At 37.4% G+C, this 20,382-nt stretch overlaps 1 protein-coding gene across 1 annotated transcript in view; it reads right to left on the bottom strand.

The window, feature by feature from the left end:
- The window catches only part of LRRC4C (leucine rich repeat containing 4C), a 105,311-nt gene extending 96,415 nt beyond the window's left edge, over positions 1–8,896 (bottom strand). Inside the window, exon 1 of the mRNA XM_082058113.1 lies at positions 7,071–8,896. The gene's annotated coding sequence lies outside the window, so the exon portion shown is untranslated. The remainder of the gene's footprint in view (positions 1–7,070) is intronic.
- Positions 8,897–20,382: the final 11,486 nt, after the last annotated feature.

The following is a 20,382-nucleotide window of genomic DNA, read 5'->3' as shown; positions in this document are numbered from 1 at the left end:
AAAAGAAGCATTAATACCTGGAATGTCATCAGGGATTGCAAAGGGAATATGGAACATTTAGAAATTCAGAAGTTTGTGGTATATTAATTCAAAATGATATCTGGAACAGCCTTGTGTCCTGGTTTTGCTAAAAACAAGTTTCTCTTTCAGTGAATTTTGCCTGTCAGCTAAAGCCTTCATATTAACTGCATTTTCCTGGAGAACCAGACCCATGTTTTGGTAAACCTAGCAATGGAATGCAAACATATTGATAAGCATGGATGGACATCTTGTGAGAGGGGCGATGAGAAACAAGTGACCAAGAAACTGACCAACTGTGTATAACATTCCATTCACGTGAATACTTCATATAAAAGTGGGAGATCACAAGGATCTCGTCCCTTTTCCCTTCTGCTTATGGCCGACCTTAGGAGAGGATCTTACTGGCCATCCCTGAGAACTGAGGCCTAGTGAGAGACTGAATCCAGCTCCGCTTGGTTGCAGAGTCTAATCCAGGACTTTGGTGGCCGGCTCTGCAGTTGCTGAGACTTTCAAGATTGGTTTTGTATATTTTGTATTATTTTCTCTATTCTTATTAGTAGCATTAGTAAAACATCTTTAATTTTTCCAACTCTCTTCTCTCTGTCCTTCTTTCCCTCCCGATCGCCTGTCCTTAGTGGGAAGGGGGGAGAGGGAGGGGCAAAAAGGGGGAAGTGGGGGGGAGAGGAGGTTAACAATACATCTGCCAGGGTTTTATTGTCACCCCGCAATCTTAACCCTCGACACCTTGTAACTCTGTAAATATAAATAATTACCCTATAGCTTATTTCTGGAACAAAACTAGAATTTGTACTTCATTTAGAAAAAGGAAAAAAAAAAAGAGTAAAATGCAGAGAAGGATCAATCCTGCTGAAGTAATTACTAAAGCATCAACTGAAATTAGCTGGAGCATAAGTGGGTTTATCTTTGCACAGTGACAAAAGGTAAGAGAAAGACATGTAAAAGGAATGAAACTTGTTGCATGGAAGACTAGCACATACATATTGCAGTGTTGCATTAGAACAGAAAAATGGTCATTGGTGAAGAAAAAACAAAATCAAAACAAACTTTTTAATTAATTCTCTGTAAGAATTCTCCCAGAGAGACTGCCATCCTAGCCTCTTCCACCTATCCACTAATAGTTTGTTTTAGAGATTAAAAAGAAAATAAACTGTTGGCCTACAGCTGATGAAAACCCAATAATGATTAAACTTTAATCCCTAGCTCCCTTCTTCAAATTCCAGTTGAGACAATGGAATTTGCTGAGCTTCATAATTTGATGAATGGACAGTAGCACAGTGCATGAGAAGTGAGGTATCTCCCATCCCCATCACAGCTGGCTGTCTTTTTGCCATCTCAAAGATGCTGGGGAAAGTTCAAGGTACATGAACAGAATTACTGCCCGATTAAGGTCTTAAAGCAGTCTTTTGCTTAAGAACATGACTGAGGTACAATGATAAGCAGTGTGAGGAAACCTGCACTGTTATTACCCATGCTGCAGTCCCCTCACCAATAAAAAGGCTCTTTATGTGCTTGGCTTTATTTCCCATGTAACATGGCATATGAGTGAAGCAATTATTGAGGGGAAAATGAAGAAAGGTTTGTAAGCAAAAAGAAAATGTGCTGAACATAAGAACTGCACTAAGACTTTTTGAAAATTACTACTAATGACTTTCAGGATTAGGTCTGACCCCTGGAGAAATCATTCTTATATGTATAGTGAAGGAAAAGCACCAACTCCTGGGCCTTATAGAAGTCAATTGGACAAAATTTCATTTATAAGTTATTTCAAATTGGGTCCATCTTTTTGAAACACCATGCACACTGTTCACATAAACATGAAAGGAAACCATATCTATACTTCTGAGGATTATTTTAAAGTACAGGAGTATGTGGATGTCATATCTGCCAAATAATTGAAAAGAGAACCCTAAAACAATTACTAAATGCTCTGAATTACTGTTGGTTTGCAGACAAAAAAATAATTCATTTAACTTATCTTGCTGTGATACTTCAGAACAAGCATTATCTCGAATGTGAAAACATTGCTGCTGCGGGATTTTTTTGCTTTGTTTTGGAGCTGGTTTGTTTTCTTTTTAATTCTCCTGGTTTCCTGGTTATATTGCTCCCCCACAGTCCTGATATAAAAAGTACAAGCTCTGCAGCAAATACTATGGAAGATTTTATTCAGTGGTCTGATGTCTTCCTTTCACAATAACCTAGGTTCCTTTCTTGTCTCAGCAATGTGAATACAAAATTTCAAGAGTTCTTACATTGGTGTTAGTACTTAAATTTATAGAAGCTCTGGTACATACCTGAAATGTATTTTAATCTGCGCAAGGAATAGATTCAGTCCTGCGAAGTTCATTGTTGTTTCTAATTGTCAGTGACTGCTACACTTTGCTTGCCTGCAGCTATCCAATTATCATATCACCACTACAAAAAATATAGTATTATGTTCAATGTCCTAACAAGAGCCTCACACACCACTTCTATCAACAATTTGCTGCTAATTGGATTTCCAACATATTAGCAAATGACAGGGAAGAACATACAAATAGTCATCTGTGAACAAATAATGAAGCCTTCAAACATCTTTTTCTATTGCTGTGTGAAGTTCTGTGGAGATACCCCTGGTTGTTGTGCATATTGAGAGAGGGAAAAAACAAACAAACAAACAAACAAAAAACAAAACAAAACAAAAATAAAAACAAAAACAAAAACCACAAGAGAGAGAGGAAAAGAAAAAGAAAAAGCTCAAATCCAGACATGGAAAACATGTAACTTGTGCTCTGAGATATTGCTATGGCAACATTTAAACAATGAACAGAAAGCTCTGCAGGGTTCTGCTCTCACTTCCTTGGATACCAAATATAAATTCTGATTCTCTTTTTATTGTATGTATGCATATATCCTGATTTTTGCCTTTTTCTCTAACAGATAGCAAAGTGTCCAACCCCAATACTAGGAACTATGTGTTAATTCACTTGCAGCTTGTGAATATGCAATTAAAACACAGCAATAGCACACTCATCTTCCCTCTTGCATCCCCATTTCTATTCATGAAGAGAAAAAAAGACTGTGGTAGTAGAGATAAATAACAGGTATCGTTATTTTCTGAATAATTTCATTAAATAAAGCACTCCAAAATGTTACAAGTCAAGCCCCAATATCTTCTGCCATTACAGGAAGTGGAGGAAGGATCCTTTCTAAGGGCAGTTCCTTTCTATGGTTCTAGACTCAAGCATGCTGCAAGGCTGCCTTCCACTGTGGCTCCTGATATTACTCAATACTTCTCATCTGGGCTGTCCTGTGGAGGCAGCACTTTTAACTGAAGGAGGCTTGTTTTTCATTATGATTTTCACAGAGCAAGGAGATAGGTGGAAAGGAGATAGATGATGGTGCAGAAGAAGGATTCCCACTAATAGTATTGCAAAGTCAAGTCAGCTTGACTACTCTAGAAATGACTTGGTGGGTGCTAATTGCATTCTTCAGAGTATTTTTCCTCCCAGACTGCAAGCAGCACCAATTCCAGCACCCTTCTCTCTCTCCTCATTCCCTCACTAGCAATCAGAAACAAACAGATACCTCCAAGTCCAAGTGAAAGTACACTGGTAAGACCAAGATGGAGGCTCTCACACACTGCTGCTGTGCACAGTGTACTCCTTCAGTGAATATATTGCACCTTCATTCTTGGACAGCTTGGCTTGTGAGTTTTCACCAGCATTAAGGTCTCTCAAAATGTGCAAAAATCCTGCCCTGCACCCCATTCAAAATATTCCTGTCTTATATTATCATCACAGAATCATTGAATGGTTTGCATTGGCAGAGATCTTTGAGATCATCTAGTTCTAACCTCCCTGTCATGCGCAGAGACACCTTCCACTAGACCAGGTTGCTCAAAGCCCCAGTCAAACCCAGCCTTGAACACTTCCAGGGATGGGGCATCCACAGCTTCTCTGGGCACCCTGTTCCAGTGTCTCACTCACCATATTGCTACAGCAAGAATCTTCATGTTGAATGGGAGACAGCATTTTTGGTCACAGGCAAATGATTTTGAAGCCTATATGTACAACATCATGACAGCACCTCGAGAATTTATTTCTTTTCCTCCAGTCCCACATGATTTCTCACATCTAGAGCTTACTTTCTTGGGTCTCACCCAATCTGAAATTCGATTTTTCACTCATCAGTGCTATCAGGCTGGGAGATATTGTGACACAAAAATTGCTGTTACAGTAAACTCAACCTGCTCATATTCTAGATCAGTGCAAATCACTGCTGATACGTGAAAAGACATGGACTAGCTACCCCCTTGCATTACTAACCTACAGTTAGTTTACTAATGAGATTGTATATTACCAGCAAAATTTTATAAACAAGCAGGGAAATAAAGTATGGCTTTTTGTGGGAGTGTTCTGGAGAACAATTAGAACAAATGGAGCAGGACGCTCTAACATAGCTTTCTCTTTCCTTCTGTACAAGCATTTTGTGCCTAAATATACACATAATGGTTCCCTGTACCGTGCCAAAATCCCACCTGCCTGGGGTTGTTACCAAAAGGATTATCCATGGTTTGAAGAGAAAACAGCCCAGAGGACCAGCATTTGCTGATGAATGACACACCTGTGCCCAGGCACATGCACGGAGAGTAGTAGAGACAGCCAGCTCTTGTCTCTGTTTGAGGAGATTTGCTGCTCCTCATTTAGCTGGAGGTTTGGGTTGACATTTTTGGCCATTTCTTTTATAATCAGTCCTTTGGGCTCTGGGTAAGCCCCAGCACAAATGCTGAGAAATGCTATACTTGTTCCCGCTTTGAAATTGAGTTAAACTCTGGGATGTTCCATGTGTCTTTTGGCTACTGTATTAAGTGAATGATTCACTGAAGTATGAAACTTGTTTTTTAGAAGAATATATGGATCCCTAGCTTTTTAATGTTGCCCAGGTTTGCCTATTTCAGCCCACACTGGTGGCTAAATTTTACCAGGTCTTCATTATTACATCAAGAAACTCCTCTTGCTAGTTATTGTACAAAATGAATGAGGCACCTATAGTGGTTTTCTGTTGTCAAAAACTGGAGGTGGTCTATCAAATCTTTTGATTATGTGTTCACTTGACAACAATCCAGGGAAAAGTTAGAAATATCTTTTCCTTAGACAGCTTCTTTTTCCTTCAGTAATTACTGAGCAGCAGCTTAACATAAATGTAACTGGTCTATTACTGCAACTGCTGATTTAAGTGTAGTCCAATATACAGCACAGACTGATAATGACACATGAAGGAACAGAGAACAGAGTTTTGTGCTTATTTTCAGATGCTGACAAACTTATTACCCATTTAGTGTTCCAGCAGGAAACATGTGTGCAGACAAATGAATGGGGCTAAAGCACTTCATGTTAAACCAATTCAGCTGTACTGAGAAAGATGCAAAATTGGAGCTGGAAGGAACCATTTTTGCTGTGCCTGCTTCCTTCATTTTCTAAACACAAAAGCACAAGGGATCTAATTGGTTCACGTGGCCAGACAAAAACTCTTAGAAATTTCCTTAGGAGCTGAATTACACCCTAAGTCTTAATCCTTTACAAGTAGCCAATGTTTAAGACACATGACCACCAAACAGAAGTGCATGGGACACATTTGAGAGGCAGAAGGTCTCATTTACATTATGTCAAAAGATTCAGAACATTTAGATGAAGTAACAGGGGTGATGTGGGTGAATTCAGAAAGGGGAGCAAATGGAAGATGGCAATAATTATTTACACGTTTATCTAGGGAAGTTAAAGCTCTGGTTTGTGTTCACATAGGAGACTTGTGAAGAGGCAAATGCTGCCACAAACGAATGAACAAACACACATTAAAATCCAACCCTACCAACACCTCTCATATCCCTGCCTTCTCTCCCCTCTTCCAGAATATTGCAGCTAGAGAAAAGTAAACTAGTGGCAAAGCTAGTTCTGCACCTTGACTGCCAAAAAATATCTGTATCTGTTCAATGGCTCATTTAATTACCTGCTTCGCTTCCTCCTTCTCCACCAGTTTTTGTCTAGTACTTTCAGCTAGAGTCTCTATATATGAAGGTGAAGGTTGAGTAGGACAAGTGAGGGAGGAGAAAAGGGGAAGAAAGAGAAAGAAAACTCCCTATCTACAAGCTAAGCAGTCATGCCAGGAGACAGGACGGAAGTGGCAGTCTTCCCCACAGGAAAACAAGGACCTCTGTTTTAAACACTGTGTTATCCTCCCTTTATTCCATACCCCCATACCACATTTCACCAGGAAGGGAGAGGCACACAAAATCACAAAGAATTTCCTGGGAGATCTGGAGGGCAGGGATGGCTAGTGCAGCAGTTTCCTAAACTCCCCTTCAACAGAAGAATGTCCTCTTTCTGCCTGTTACTGCTTTTTCTTAGCAATGGAATGTAAAATGTGCTATTTCTCTTAGAGCTGCCTCCTCAAAATCCATTAAAACCTCTTGTCGTACACCCCCCCACTCTCACAAAGCGCCATACTTCACTTCCCTGCTTGATTATAAAATTTTGCTGGTAATACACCATATTGACCTGCACTGTCAGACTGGATACCAGCATTCAAATCAGAGCCTTTCTCTATTTTAAACACATACTAAATAAATAAATAAATAAATAAATAAATAAATAAACAACCGTCCTCTGCGCATCCAATTCTATGCAACTTGCATTCATTTGTACCAGCTGGGCAATCAGGCCGCACCCCCCACTCCCTGCAGGGGCTTTCTCAAAACATTTCTTTACTAGTGAACATTTACAAATGCTACAGAGCCATGCAGGTAGATGCCTGCAAAATCCTACTAAGGTTGGAGTTTTACTAACAGGAATATTTGAGCTACTGTGAGAATTCAGTTCTGTCCTTGTTCCTTCTGCCTTCCCAACAGCCCCTTTCCAGCCGTTATCAAAATCCACTCAGATTTTTTACTCAGGTGGGGGAAAAGACCAATAAAAGAGGATAAGGAAGAAAGAAAAGAGGCAGTGGGGCATAATTTCTTTCCCACAAAAGAATAAAATGGAAAGTGTACTTACTGTATCCTCAAAGACTATCCAGCTGGAAATCCAAGTGGTTATGAAAAAACAGGATGGGGGAGGGGTTAGAAAACTATTTCATTTCAGCAACCAAACCAAAATTAAAAACAAACAAAAAAAGGAAATAAAAAGATATCCAATTGCAATTTCCCAGAAATTTCAGTCCATACAGCTGCCAATCCAACCCAACACTGCTGAACTCTCCCCCTCCAGCAATTTTGTTTTCTTCTTATCCATCCTTTATTTTCTCCTGTGGCTTTCAACTTTTCTGATAAGATTCCTGTAGTGGTAACATTGATGTTTGGTTTTGCCGGAGAAGAGTGGTTTAAAATAACAGGAAAAAAAAAAAAGAAATCCTTGCGGAGGATGAATGGTCCTTCTCCTTTCTGAAACTTTTCATTCCAATGTGGATCCTTTGCCTGGTTTCCTTTTTCTGAGGCTTTCTGCCTCTCTGGCTCCATTGCTCTCCATTGTTCACTATTTGTTTTTCCTCTGGAGAGCAGAAATGTCTGTATTTCTTTTTAAGCAACCCTCCATCTGTATTCTTTTAAAGTAATTTTGTTGTGACTGTTAAGATCCAGGTCTTGCCAGGCAATTTTCTTCTTCCCCTTCTTTGCTGCACTATCAATTATCCAATCCGTGTGTCTCCACATTAGAACAGGGATTCCCATTCTTGTTTTTCTCTATCCCTGACACTCCTTTAGAAAATAATCTCCTTTTGCATCTAAATTTTTATTTGTGTCTGTCAAAACAATAAACTTTTAGTGTCTCTTCCCCCTCTCCAAAGATCTGATTAGATTTCCAATCACAACCCAGTGCGCAATCGGATTTTGATTTCAGCAAGAAGCCAGCAATCCACAGCATCAGCCCCGTCTCCTCGCTTCAAACTCCACGTAATATCCTTTTGCCTTCCCTCCAACTCCTCTGCATTTTCATAATCTCACATAAAATGGAATGAAGAAGGGAGGGAGTAGAGAAAAATTCAAGGTTCCCACCAGCTGTCAAGAATAAATCCATCCTCCTGTTATTTTTTAAAATACTTGGGATGGGTGTTTTTAACACCCACTCTCCCCTTTGCCCCCCACACTTCTCAAAACCTTTATGATGTTAAAACTCCCCCGACAGTGCACAAAACAAGCCAGGGGAGGTGAGACTTGCCCTCTTAGCTGTAAATTTCACAAGCACCTTTTGCTTTTAATTTCAGCTTCCTCTCCATCTTTTGTCCAGTAGCTATGCAGATCCAGCAGCAATGAGACAGATAAACTTCTATTTCTTCTTTGAGGAGAGAGAGGGAAAGAGAGAGAGGAAGAAGGAAACAAGCTCTCCAGTCTCTGCCTCCCTTTGCCTCCCTTTCTCTGTTTCAATGCAGGTCTGATCTCATTTCCAAGCTCAGCCTGGTGTATTTCAGATCTACAAGTTGGATTTTCCTTCTGCACAGCAGTGAGTTAGTCTCCCATCTTCTTCCACATGCCAGTTATCTTCCCCCTTTTCTTCCTTTCCTCTTTCCTTCCTGCCTCCCATCCTTCCAAGACGACACATTCCCAGTAGCACAGACGCTTCTTACAGTTTTTAGTTTCATCCCTGAAATGCATAGCCTTTTGCACAGCCGAAACCCTTCCTCCCTCCCATTAGCTTCAGCTTGAATTCTCCCTGTGTGTGCATGTACGTACGGATGTATGTATATATCCAGTTCCTGACAGATGCCGCTGCTGCTGCTGAGAGTAGCTCCGCTTTTCTGCCGCTCTGGTTTTCTCTTAGTCCCCACCTTTCAGTGGCGCCTTAGGATTTGCGAATGTCCCAGGGCCAGTCTTTCTGGTTACATTCCTCCTTCCCCCCTTCCGATCTCTCTTTCTCTGCGCACCCCCTCCCCCCCGTCTTTTCCCCCCCCCACCCCCCGCTTCTTCCCTCCCCCCTTCTTTTCTCTGCTTGTGATCAGTAAAATACAATTACCCAATTACCTCCCATCATCTTAGCACTGATTGGTCAATTGCATTAACACTTAATGTCAGGGAAAGGGTATGGGAGCTGCTCCGACGTGGCACTGCTGCCACCTCGTTGACAGTCTGAGAAGAAACTCAGGTTTACCTTAAGAAATCTCACAAGTCGGAAACCAGTAATTGAAAAACAAGAAATCATCTTAAGGAAAGGAATGTCAAAACTCATTTTCTTAAAAGCCTGACTGATTCTGACAGTTCAACCACTATTCACAGGTACCAGTTTAGCCATTGAAGCAGAGGGAAACAGAATATAGATGATGCATATGCCAGCATTTTCTGCCTCAGAATCAGAAAGAAATTATTTATAGATCTAACTCCTCCACACAATCCTCAAAAAAAGAATTAGTCAGGCGCTTTCATGATAATTATAGCAAACTTCATACATTAAGCAGTAACTCTGAGTTATTCCATGCGTGCAATAAGATAGCTAGCTCTTTGCTCAGTCAAATAGCCAAGTTATGTTTTGTATCCTTACTTAGCCTTCAGTTTTGGTGTGAAACTGGTGTACTTAAAAAGAAAAGAAAATAATTTGTTAAGTTATATGTCATATTGTAAGTTTCTATAAAATCATAAAATTCATAAGTTCAGTCAAATAACACTTACTGAATCAATAACATTGACTTTCAGATGTATTCTACTGACTCAGCAGGCTTTCTGGTGAGAAAGTCATACCAAATATAAGTTAAGCAATTGGACCCAGGTCCTTAATCACTGTATAGATCATTTAACATCTGATCTTACTATCCCCGAAATCAATGGCAACAAGAAATTATTTAAAATGGGTGGAAGACTTAGAGTGTGTTAATAATGAATAACCCAAACATAACTGTCCTTCAAGAATGCTAAAAAAGAGTTTGGTGATTTTTGGACAAGGCTGCAAGTGGGACAGGAGATGAAGCTGCTGACAAGTAACGATCTTTTTCTCAGTTGGTGAGCTTGTTTTTTTCCCATATGACTCACTGATGCCACTGGCATATTTTGGGCCTACAAATGTCTTATGAGAGTCTTTTTCTTTTTACTACTTAAAATCTGAAAAAAACACAAAGTTGTTCCTTTCCCAGAAGGATAAAACCATCACAGCCTAATCTATGTTTGCTCCACTGTTTCTTTAAAAAACTGCCTGAACAATTTCCTGCTAATATTAAAGAGCCTGTGAGCAAAAGTGAGGGTTTCTGTGACTGAATTAAACAAATATATGGGCGTCAAAAACAGGGGATCCTACCAGAATCTGACAAAAGCATCTGCAATAGCTATAGTATTTTTGTGGATACAAACTAATATTTCACTTTTGATGTAAATTTGCACGTTTTGTATTTTTTCAAGTAATTCAAATTACATCAAAATGCACATTTCTGACAGACGCCAGGACTTGAATAAATGTTCATATATATATATATATATATAAAGATAATATATTTGCTGGCATAGATGTGACTAAACACAAAATTAGCATCAAGTCTGTAATATGCTGGAGGCTATGATATAATCTTCTGTCTTGATGTTTGTTATTTTTAATATACCAATTATGCTTTATCACCTAATAAACATAGAAGATAGCTTTGTAGAACATAACTTTAAAGCAATTCAGTTTGCAATATTTATGAGATGACAATGCATGCTACATGAAAAGGTAAATGTCCTTTTACTAAAGAAAATAAAAAAATATAATTCTATTACTTCTTTTACAAGCATGCATTGCTATGTGTGAAACCTATTTAAAACAGATATTTTAGTATTATTAGAGTAAGTCATTCACAAATCAAATGTTAAAAGGGTATCATCAATGCTGGACAGAATTATTTGTATGACTTTTTTCCTGTGGTACGTTCTATATTGTTTACTCCAAACAATATTGTTTGCATATTGCATTCAGCCTTTTATTTTGCAGATTTTCTAGAAAGAAAAACAACTCCCTACATAGCAGTTTACGAAAGCTATCCAGCATAGTGAGCTAGTATTCAAAATGACAGCATCATGGAAAACTTTGGATGATACACATGATGCAATGTTTCACAGGCACTGACAAGTTGAGACAGAGGAAACATCTTGGGGCCTTCTGTTCAGCTCCTAAACCAGGGAACTGCTATCCTTCATGCCCATTCCCCACCACTGGACACACTCAGGTGGAAAGCAAACTTTAAGAGAAGCTGCTACCTGGTCTTCTCCCTACCTGGGAAATGGCCTGGCAGTGCTTGAAGAATAGTCACTGCTGTTATGGTACAAAATCCCAAATACATAGTGGAGGTCACTGAGTCCTGGCTTCTCTTATGGACCAAGATCATAATGAGTCAAAAGGTTGAACTGTGAAGAAAACCAAACACAGACTGTCAAGGGAACTTTGTTTTACATATAATGGAACAAGCTTGCCCGATCCTGAGTATGGGAGGATATAAAAACTCAAACATATGTTCTGGCAAATCTTCATATAACAAACATGGACAAAAACAGATTGTTACAACACACCTTTTCCTTCTTGACACATGATGAGATTTAAAGTTCTATGTGTAATTAGCACTGGAAGACGTTAGTGGAAAAGACTAGATCTTCACAATTGGAAAGGCTGGGGGAGCTGGGTCTCTTTAGTTTGGAGAAGAGGAGACTGAGGGGTAGCCTAATTAATGTTCTGGCATCAAAAGCTTTTGAATCCTGCTTTCTAGACTTGTATTAGCACTAAATCTTTTCTATAAAATCCCTGCAGGCTTGTAGACTTTTCACTCATTTCGGAAAAGCCTTAGTCTACTCTTTGTGAACAAACTCTATGTGGATGTAAGGATGTGGTAAATAGCCATGACACTTAGCATTTTCTCCAGCCTAAGTAAAGTGAAAAGCAGTTTCAAGTTGCTCTAAGTCATTGACCACCCTGCCTTCCTCTTAAATAAATAAGAAAAATTCATAAAGGAAGTTGTGGAACATATTGCTTCTATTTTATTAAGCGTTGCTGACAATAAGCTGCTTGCATACGGCAAGAGTACTTAGAATCATTTCAGTTGGAAGAGACCCTCAGGATCATCGAGTCCAACCATAATCTAATCTAACTCTAGCACTAAACTTGAATCCTCTTATAACTTACTGCTTTCAGAAGAGAACAAATAATTGTGACAAACATACTTTTAACTGCACGTATCTAGGATCAAGCTCACAAATCAACTCAGGGATTCAAGAGAGATCCTAAAAATCTCAGACTATATAAAATATGTCATATGTAATCTCACAGGGAGACTGGTTTTTGTAAAGTCATCGAAGATCATGGCACATATTTTCCGTATATGTGACTTCACTGATTATTGTTCAATTCTTTTAATACAAAACCTACTCAAATCGGGTCCATAACCATCAAAATTAGCATCTGACTATAGTGCTGCCTCATTTGCAAATTTTAACATATTTTTGTTCTGATGTTTGCAATTCTAGTGAGAAATTTTATTTTGTAGGTAATTCCTATTAGGTCACAGAGGCTTGAAAAAGTAAAAGAAAACATATCCTCCTTTCAGGAAAATCTGGGTAAAACCACAGCAGACTTGATTTTGGTGCATAGAAGTTTAAGTGACTGCTCAGTAAACTGATCTCTTGATAATATCATAACATCTCTTGTTTCTGGTAAACATGGAACTGAATGGCCTTTTTCATTAAATTGTTTAAATGGGAAAGGGACCATATTCTCAGAACTTGTGTATGTTCTTTTTCCAGTTGGGTTAATAGGACAAGTTTAGAATTGTTCTGCAGATTTTCATCTTTGATGTTAACAGTCCATCACTGAAAACCAACTGTCTAAAAAGACTTTCTAGCATTTCTGCTTATGGAACTGAATCTTGTATTTTCAGTGTTTCCATCACAGCAGATACTAATTCCAATTCCATACCAATTCCTCAAGCTGAACATGAGCCAGCAATGTGCCATTGCTATAAAAAAGGGTAATGGTATCCTGTGCCACACTAGGCACAGCATTGCCAGCAGGCTGATTGAGGTGATCCTTCCCCTCTAGTAAGTACTGCTAAGTCCACACATGGAGTACTGAGTCCACTTCTGGCCTCCACAGTACAAAAGAGACATGGACAGACTGCAGGGAGTCCAAGGGCCATGAAGATGAGGGACTGAAACATCTGTTCTATAGGGAAAGGCTGAGAACGTTGGGACTGTTTAGACAGGACAAGAGAAGGCTTGTCAGAATCTTATTGTCTACAAACACGTGAAGAGAGGGCACCAAGAGGATGGAGCCAGGCTTTTCTCAGTGGTGCCAAGTGACAGGACCAGAGGCAATGGGCACAAACTGAAACACAGGAGGTTGCCTCTGAACATCATGAAACACTTTTTTACTGTGAGAGTGACCAAGCACTGGCATAGGTTATCCAGGAAGGTTGTGGCGTCTTCTGGACATGGTCCTGGGCAATTGGGTCTAGGTGGCCCTGCTTGAGCAGTGGGGTTGGACCAGATGACCTTCAGATGTCCTTTCCACCCTCGGCCATTCTAGGATTTTGTAATTTAACAGTTTGTAAAAATTTTTACATAGAAGGAAAGTAAGAAGTAAAAGTATTTTTTCTTTATCTGCTCTCAGATTCTCTTATTCACCTGTGTGCCTAGGAAAACTATGTACTTAGCGTTCAACTCAGAACCAGCAGAGGAGATTTTTATCTAATATAAATGCTGATTTGAAGAAAAAAGTATGAAAAAGACAAACTAGCAACAAAAAAAAAGCTAAACTTTCCCTAATTTCGCTCTTGAGACTGTTTGTGACTAGGGTCTGTGTATATATGTGCACACAGAGCTAGTGTTAGAACATTTACAAAATTACATCTTTATCAAGGGCTTACTGTTTTGTGTTGGTAATCACTTTTAAGTTTATTGTAGCATGACTTTAGGGTACCTAGCAATGAATAGAGTTAGAGTGTTACACCTTTAAATCATTCACAAAAGTAGTTACATATTAAAAAAGGCAGCAGAAGAATTTTGTTTCCACTGAGGCCAATGACAGAATTTCTGCTGACTTAAATAAGACTACGGTTTTACAGGGCATCTTCTTTCATGTGATTTTAAATTCTAACTTTGATTCCAAATTCTGTCTATCAGCTCAACATCCTGAAGATCAACATTAATCTTCACTCCAACATTTTTGCTGCAGTTATTCCCAAACAATTATGGACAAGCTTTTTTCTGTTTCTGAGTCGAAACAACTCCTCATAACATGCACTCACACAAATGCATTTATTCAAAAACATTTTTAACTCACCTTCATTTGGATAGAAATAGACTGTAAATATGTTCCCTGAAATACAGGGCACACAGTCTCTATTGTAACAATAGCCATGTAGCTATTCAGTATTATTTTCTCACATCCTATTCCAATTTTTACTTTAAACTGATTTGTCTATATTGGAAAGAAATGCATGTCAAAATACCTGTCCTATAACAAAATCAAATTGCAAAGCATGATTTTCAAAGGGTAAGAACCCTAGCCAAGAACAAAAGCTGTGCATTACTATTACTATTATTGATAAAAATAATTAAGTATTTTTCTGTTCCAATTTAAAGTTCTTTGCAATGGTCATGTTTTTCAGCTTCCTATAAAATGTGAACATTTTTGACTGAAATTAACTACTGTATTCAACATCAAAAAAATCTGACTAATGAAATGGCTTAGAACAAAGTTTCGAGTGTTTTCTCTCTAAGACAGTACTGAGATAAATGGCCCAAATCCTGACACCTTCCTATGGCACTAATTTCAGGCTTAAAATTTGAATCTAGACAAATTCTCTCCTTTCCAGGACTGAGTGCCACAGAAATTAAACATAAATTCACTCCATAGAGAGGAATAACTCCTTTAATTTCACTGGAATGTGTCCAGATTAATGTAGGTGTAGATGAGAATAGAGCATGGTCCTTCATTTTATACTCATATGCCATTTAACATGTTTTTCATTCTGTAAATCATAGAATCATAGAATCATTTAGGTTGGAAAATATCAGTAGAGTGAAGAAAAAGGACTGTTTCTTTTAAATTGAATTTTTAAGAATGTAAAATTTCAGAGTATAAACAACTAGACTTGGACATGAATGATGCCTCCCTTTGGAAATAATATCTTTATAGTGTGACGGCATTTTTTTTCAGTGAATTTTTAATTGCAAGAGTATGATACTCTGACATAGAAATAAGACATCTTTATTTCTTCTCCTGTGGAATTATTGTGACTGGAAAATACAATTTGCATTTATTGAGATTAAAATCTTAACTACATTTGCTTCAAAACATTACTGAGAAACAACCTAGCAGCCATATTGTTCTACCTTGTCTTAATGTTTAGCATACATTCAAAGTGAAATTCTGGTATGGGGAAAAGACCTTAAGTTTAACCTCTGAGCCAAGGAAAAGGTAACATATTTCTAAATTTTCATCCGAAAAATGATCATTTCTTAATTTAACCATGCAACATCCCGAAGAATGTTATAGCTTTCAATGAATTTGTGAGACAAACAAATGCTGTATTCAATGAGATTATTGATAGAGCTAATTGCCAAAATGGAAACCAAACCAAACCAAACCAAACAACCAAACGACCAACCAAACAAAAAACCTGCAACACTAGTCAAGGTGATAACTTTCATTTTCTAGATCTGTTTTCAGGTACTTAGAACTTTATAAAAAATTACTTCAGCTAAATATCTTAAGCATACTCTGTACCCAAAATCTGGATATCATTTCTATACACGAAATTTCCACTTAGCCCTTATTGGTCAATATGAAAAAAACCAAACCAAAACAAACCAAAACAAACCAAAACAAACCAACCCCACCACCATGTAGTTTTTATAGTAAATTTATTTGACCTCTGTTTTTATTTTTCTCCTTAAATCACTAATGGCTCATCCTGGGCCAGTGGAAAACAACATAATATTTTCTTTTTTTTTTTTTTAGATTTATCCGAATTCAAATAGATCAAAATACTATAATGCATATAACATATATAAGAACCTATTTTCTTACCATCCATACTTGCAGAACTGTGGCCAGTGATGAGGAACGACGTCAAAAGTGTTATAGCCAGGACTCACTGGGATTGTATTTCCAGAGTTTTTGTATGATCTCAAGATAGATTATTTTATTTCTCTGCATGACTGTCACTCTACCTGTAAAATGAAAACAATCCTTACTAAATGTGTATTGAATAGGACGGACTTATCATTAATTGGACTAAGGAGAGTAAAGTAAAAACCCATCACTCTAAATATTTATCATTCTTTTCTGGCACTCAAGACCTGATATTAAACAATTGGAGATCTCTGAATGCATTGTGAAATAAATGTACAAGAGATGTTGACTTAAACTAGATGGATGAAAAAGTCAGGGAACAATTTAGGACCTGCCAATGAATGAAGGCAGAAGACACTGTATTTATACTCACAAGTACTCTGAAATATGGTATAAGTTACTTTAAAGACCAATATTTACCTTGAGTTTTCTGGATTTTCTCAACCAGGGTTCAGCTCTCTCTTCTATATCCACATTCCCATATAAAAATGTACATTGTTTAAAGAGCATATGAAATGTGAAATATCTAGCTGTCTTTCAGTATCATCTTAAAGAGGTGGATGAAAAACTATAGGACAATAATGAGCCTCTTGAAATTATTTTGAAATTTATTTGGCTACTGCCACTCCAGAATAAACCAATAGTCTGTCTAGGTCACTATGGTGTCACTTCTAAAGAGAATACAGTATTATTCTATAATAGGTAGTTCCACAACTTTCATTTTATAAAGCAGTATAAGTGGAAGAATAACCCAGACCCATTTGCATTGGATTTGCACTTAAGCCCTAGAAAGGTTACAAGGAGAAAATGTATCTTTGGTTTGGGGACAAGAAGAGGAAACAGGCTGAATACAAATAAACACCTTTTCTCCCCTTAGGATAGGATTCTTTGAGAAGTTCTTTTAAGAACTTGTGGTTGAGACCATTTCTCATTCTTTATTGACAGCATAAGAAGTTAAGAAAAGAAGTTAAGAAATCCTGCCAGTCACAACTGCTGAAAATTATGGCAAAAATATTGATTATTTAAAGTTTCTGGGTTTGTTTGTTTGTTTGTTTGTTTGTTTTTAATCAATGTTACCTTAGATTCAGTTTTCCTACCATCTCTTCAAACTACATTCCTAGTGAGTATGGTACAGTTTTAAATTGAAACTCACCTTACTGAACCAGATCTGATCTTCAAGATATAGAGAAGAGTTTCTTGTTAAGGGGACTATTTCTGGTAATGAAGAGGCTAAAAAACCTGCAAGGAATGAAGCATTATTTTAAGAAGCTGTACATCACAATTATAGGATTGTTTGGGAACAGTAAAAAAAGAAACAAAAAACCAACAAGCAAATAAACAAGAGGTGATAAGCAGGAGTCTGGATTTGGTCAACACAGGTACCAATTGCTTTTTTGGGTTCTTCAGACCTTCTGTTTCTCTCTCCTTGTCTCTTTCTACTAGCTTATACTGAAACTGCATTTCCTTAGGATTGTATTTGCTTTACACTCCTTTGTGCATGTAGGTGGAAATTACCTTCAACATGCTAAAAAAACAGCATACCTACTATTTAAGAGATAAGAAGTAGTATTAGCATCAAAGCTTACAGTACTGATAGTCTTTGGATGATAAGTGGAGGTAATATTAAGAAAACTAGAATATTAGGCTGAAGTTTTCAGATTTTCCAAAAATTGGTCACAAATACATTTGATGAAAATCAGGAGGTCAAGGGACATGAGGTTTCATTTAAAATGTTTCAAGTAGGACTTATTTTCAAAACCAGGCACAGCAACATTTGTTAAATCCAGCCCCATTTAAAATGTGTTCTCCAAAGATGAGTCAACTAAAATGAATCATCACTTTTGGAAAACACATTTAATCACTCCATATATAAATGCATATTTCCAGAAGCAGGAATTAACCATCTGTAATCCTAAAGTACATACAGTATATTTTACTGGAATTCCTTTTCTGAAAGAGAAATTTAGAAGAGAAGAGATATTTAGGTTCAAAGTACAAATTTAATGCACTCTTTCCCAAGAGCAAGGTTATAAATCTGTTTCAACTTCACATTAAAATCTTTCCACAGAAATATGATAAAGGCAAATTACTTTTAAAATAAAAATATTTATGATATCAAACTTCTCCTATTTTGATTTAGTTTTAATTACCGTCCCTCTCCCCAGTTATTTTAGGACAAGAAAATCAAAGAAAGTATCAACTTATCATTGATATTTATTGATATAAAAATCAATAAATAAATGCTTCCAAAGTGATTATTTTTAACACAAGTATTTTCCCTTTACAGTCTCTTAAGAATTCAAACAGTTATTAAAATCACAGAATTACATTGAAATAGCTGTTTCATTTCCTGCATGACTACCACAGATACAAGAATCAAGGGTTGCTTTGTATCTGCCTTTCATACAGACACATATATGTATCTGCGCACAAACATGTTTATCGTGACATATGGTAATGCTTAAATATTGTCATTTTCATGTTTGTTTTATGGTCAAAACCACTGTAGGAACAGATATTTTCATAAAAAGAACTTTCCAAACACGTGTGACTTAAAACAGAGAGAAAATATCTCATACATTTATTCTGAAATAATGTGGCTTGTAGCTATCAGAAAGTATTTGCTTGGTAGAACTATGAAAGAATTCAGTGGAATGAGAGGTAGATGTATACTGGTTCTTGAACTTGATTGTTGACGATTTTCTGCTTGTTTGTGGGCAGAGTGGCATTAGCCTTGTTCTCATTAAATTAATTTGTTTAAGATAAGAAGTCCTTGTTGTTCACATAAAAATTCAAGCTTCCTGAAATTCTTCAATATAAACTTTTCTGAACAACATAAAAATATTATGAAAACTAACTTTATTCTCTGAATAAAGCCTCCAGGATAGATTTTAAAAGGTATTCAGGTGCTTAAACATGTGGATTGGAACATTCTGTGATTTACAGATTTTGTCTAAGTGTATTAATCACCTAAGTCCCATATGTTTCCATCTTCAAAAGCCTTTCAAATGAGAACACTTTGTTTACTAATATAAAAAAAAAATAACACATGCTGAATGTTTAAAGTCCATGTGTAACATTGCAGGGGTAAGGAGTATTTCTTACAGGTAGTCAGCACTATTCGTCTTAGCATGATCATATCAAGATATCAGTGGCTAACCCATTTTTCAAAAGACTTCATTTCTATTTCTTACTTCCTTTGAACAGAAGAAGACCAGCAGCTTGTCACTACCGTATTAGGTGGGAGGCAGTATATGTCAGGATTATGAGTCAGTCATTAAGCCTGCTGGTCAGTTAAAAAAATTAAAAAAAAAAAATTAAACTCCAAAACAAACAAAAACTTGGCATCACAACTGGGGCAATTCTATGCAGAGAGAAAATGTATTAGACAATATACTTATAGATTCAAATTTATTTCCAGAATATGCTAATATTAAGACATCCAATTTCCTACCTTGCTGCAGAAAACTTCAAACACCTGCACCTTATACATTCCTTCTTCAGCAAACTGATTAATGTTTACTCCGGGATAGTTCTGCATTATACCCATGCCCACCTTCGGAATTTGACTCTGTAAGGTATGTAAGTGGGATATTTACAGGGCAACCATTCTGATGAAGACCTCCTATGCTAAGCTCTAGACTGGCAAAGATGTCTGCTTTGGTTAAATGAGAGCAAGTATATAAATATATCCCAGCCCTTTGTCACAAAACTGTGTGGGAGTAGAGGAGTTTGTTAGACAAGGTGCTAGAAGTGACATGGAAGCTCTAACTACTTGCAGCTATGACACATTATTCTTCATGGGATGGTGTTTCACTCAGACTGTTATAATGCACAGCAGAGATCATGCATATTATCAGTGCTGAACAGCACTGAGAGGGATTGCAGAGGTACAGGTAATTTTGGGGAAATTCCTCTGTCACAATCCAGGTACAGGTTTGCTGCTTTTTGTGGAATGAATCTGGCAGCACAAGCTAGGGGATCATCAACGGGTTATTATCAACCAGCAAAATTCATTCATTACAAGTCAAGACATATTTGTAAAGGCTTCCCGAGAAGGAGTCAGAATTCTGTATGTAAAGTACTCACTAAATATTATTGAAGTACTTCTATCAGTCTTGGAGAAAGTGATCTGAACAAAGAACAGGCCAAATGTGCAAACAATTGTATGTGTATGGGTGTCAACACAACACTTTGTACTGAGGAAGTAGGTTAATAAGATAAAGTAGAATCTCCAGGGTCAGAAAGGGCATAAATATAAAAATTTTAAATCAACCAGGCAGAACATAAAGAA

This window comes from Streptopelia decaocto (assembly GCF_964273445.1).
Source record: "Streptopelia decaocto genome assembly, chromosome: 7".
Taxonomy (NCBI): Eukaryota; Metazoa; Chordata; class Aves; order Columbiformes; family Columbidae; genus Streptopelia; species Streptopelia decaocto.
The sequence above is the reverse complement of the archived record's forward strand: the minus strand, read 5'-3'. Positions and strand labels throughout refer to the sequence as shown.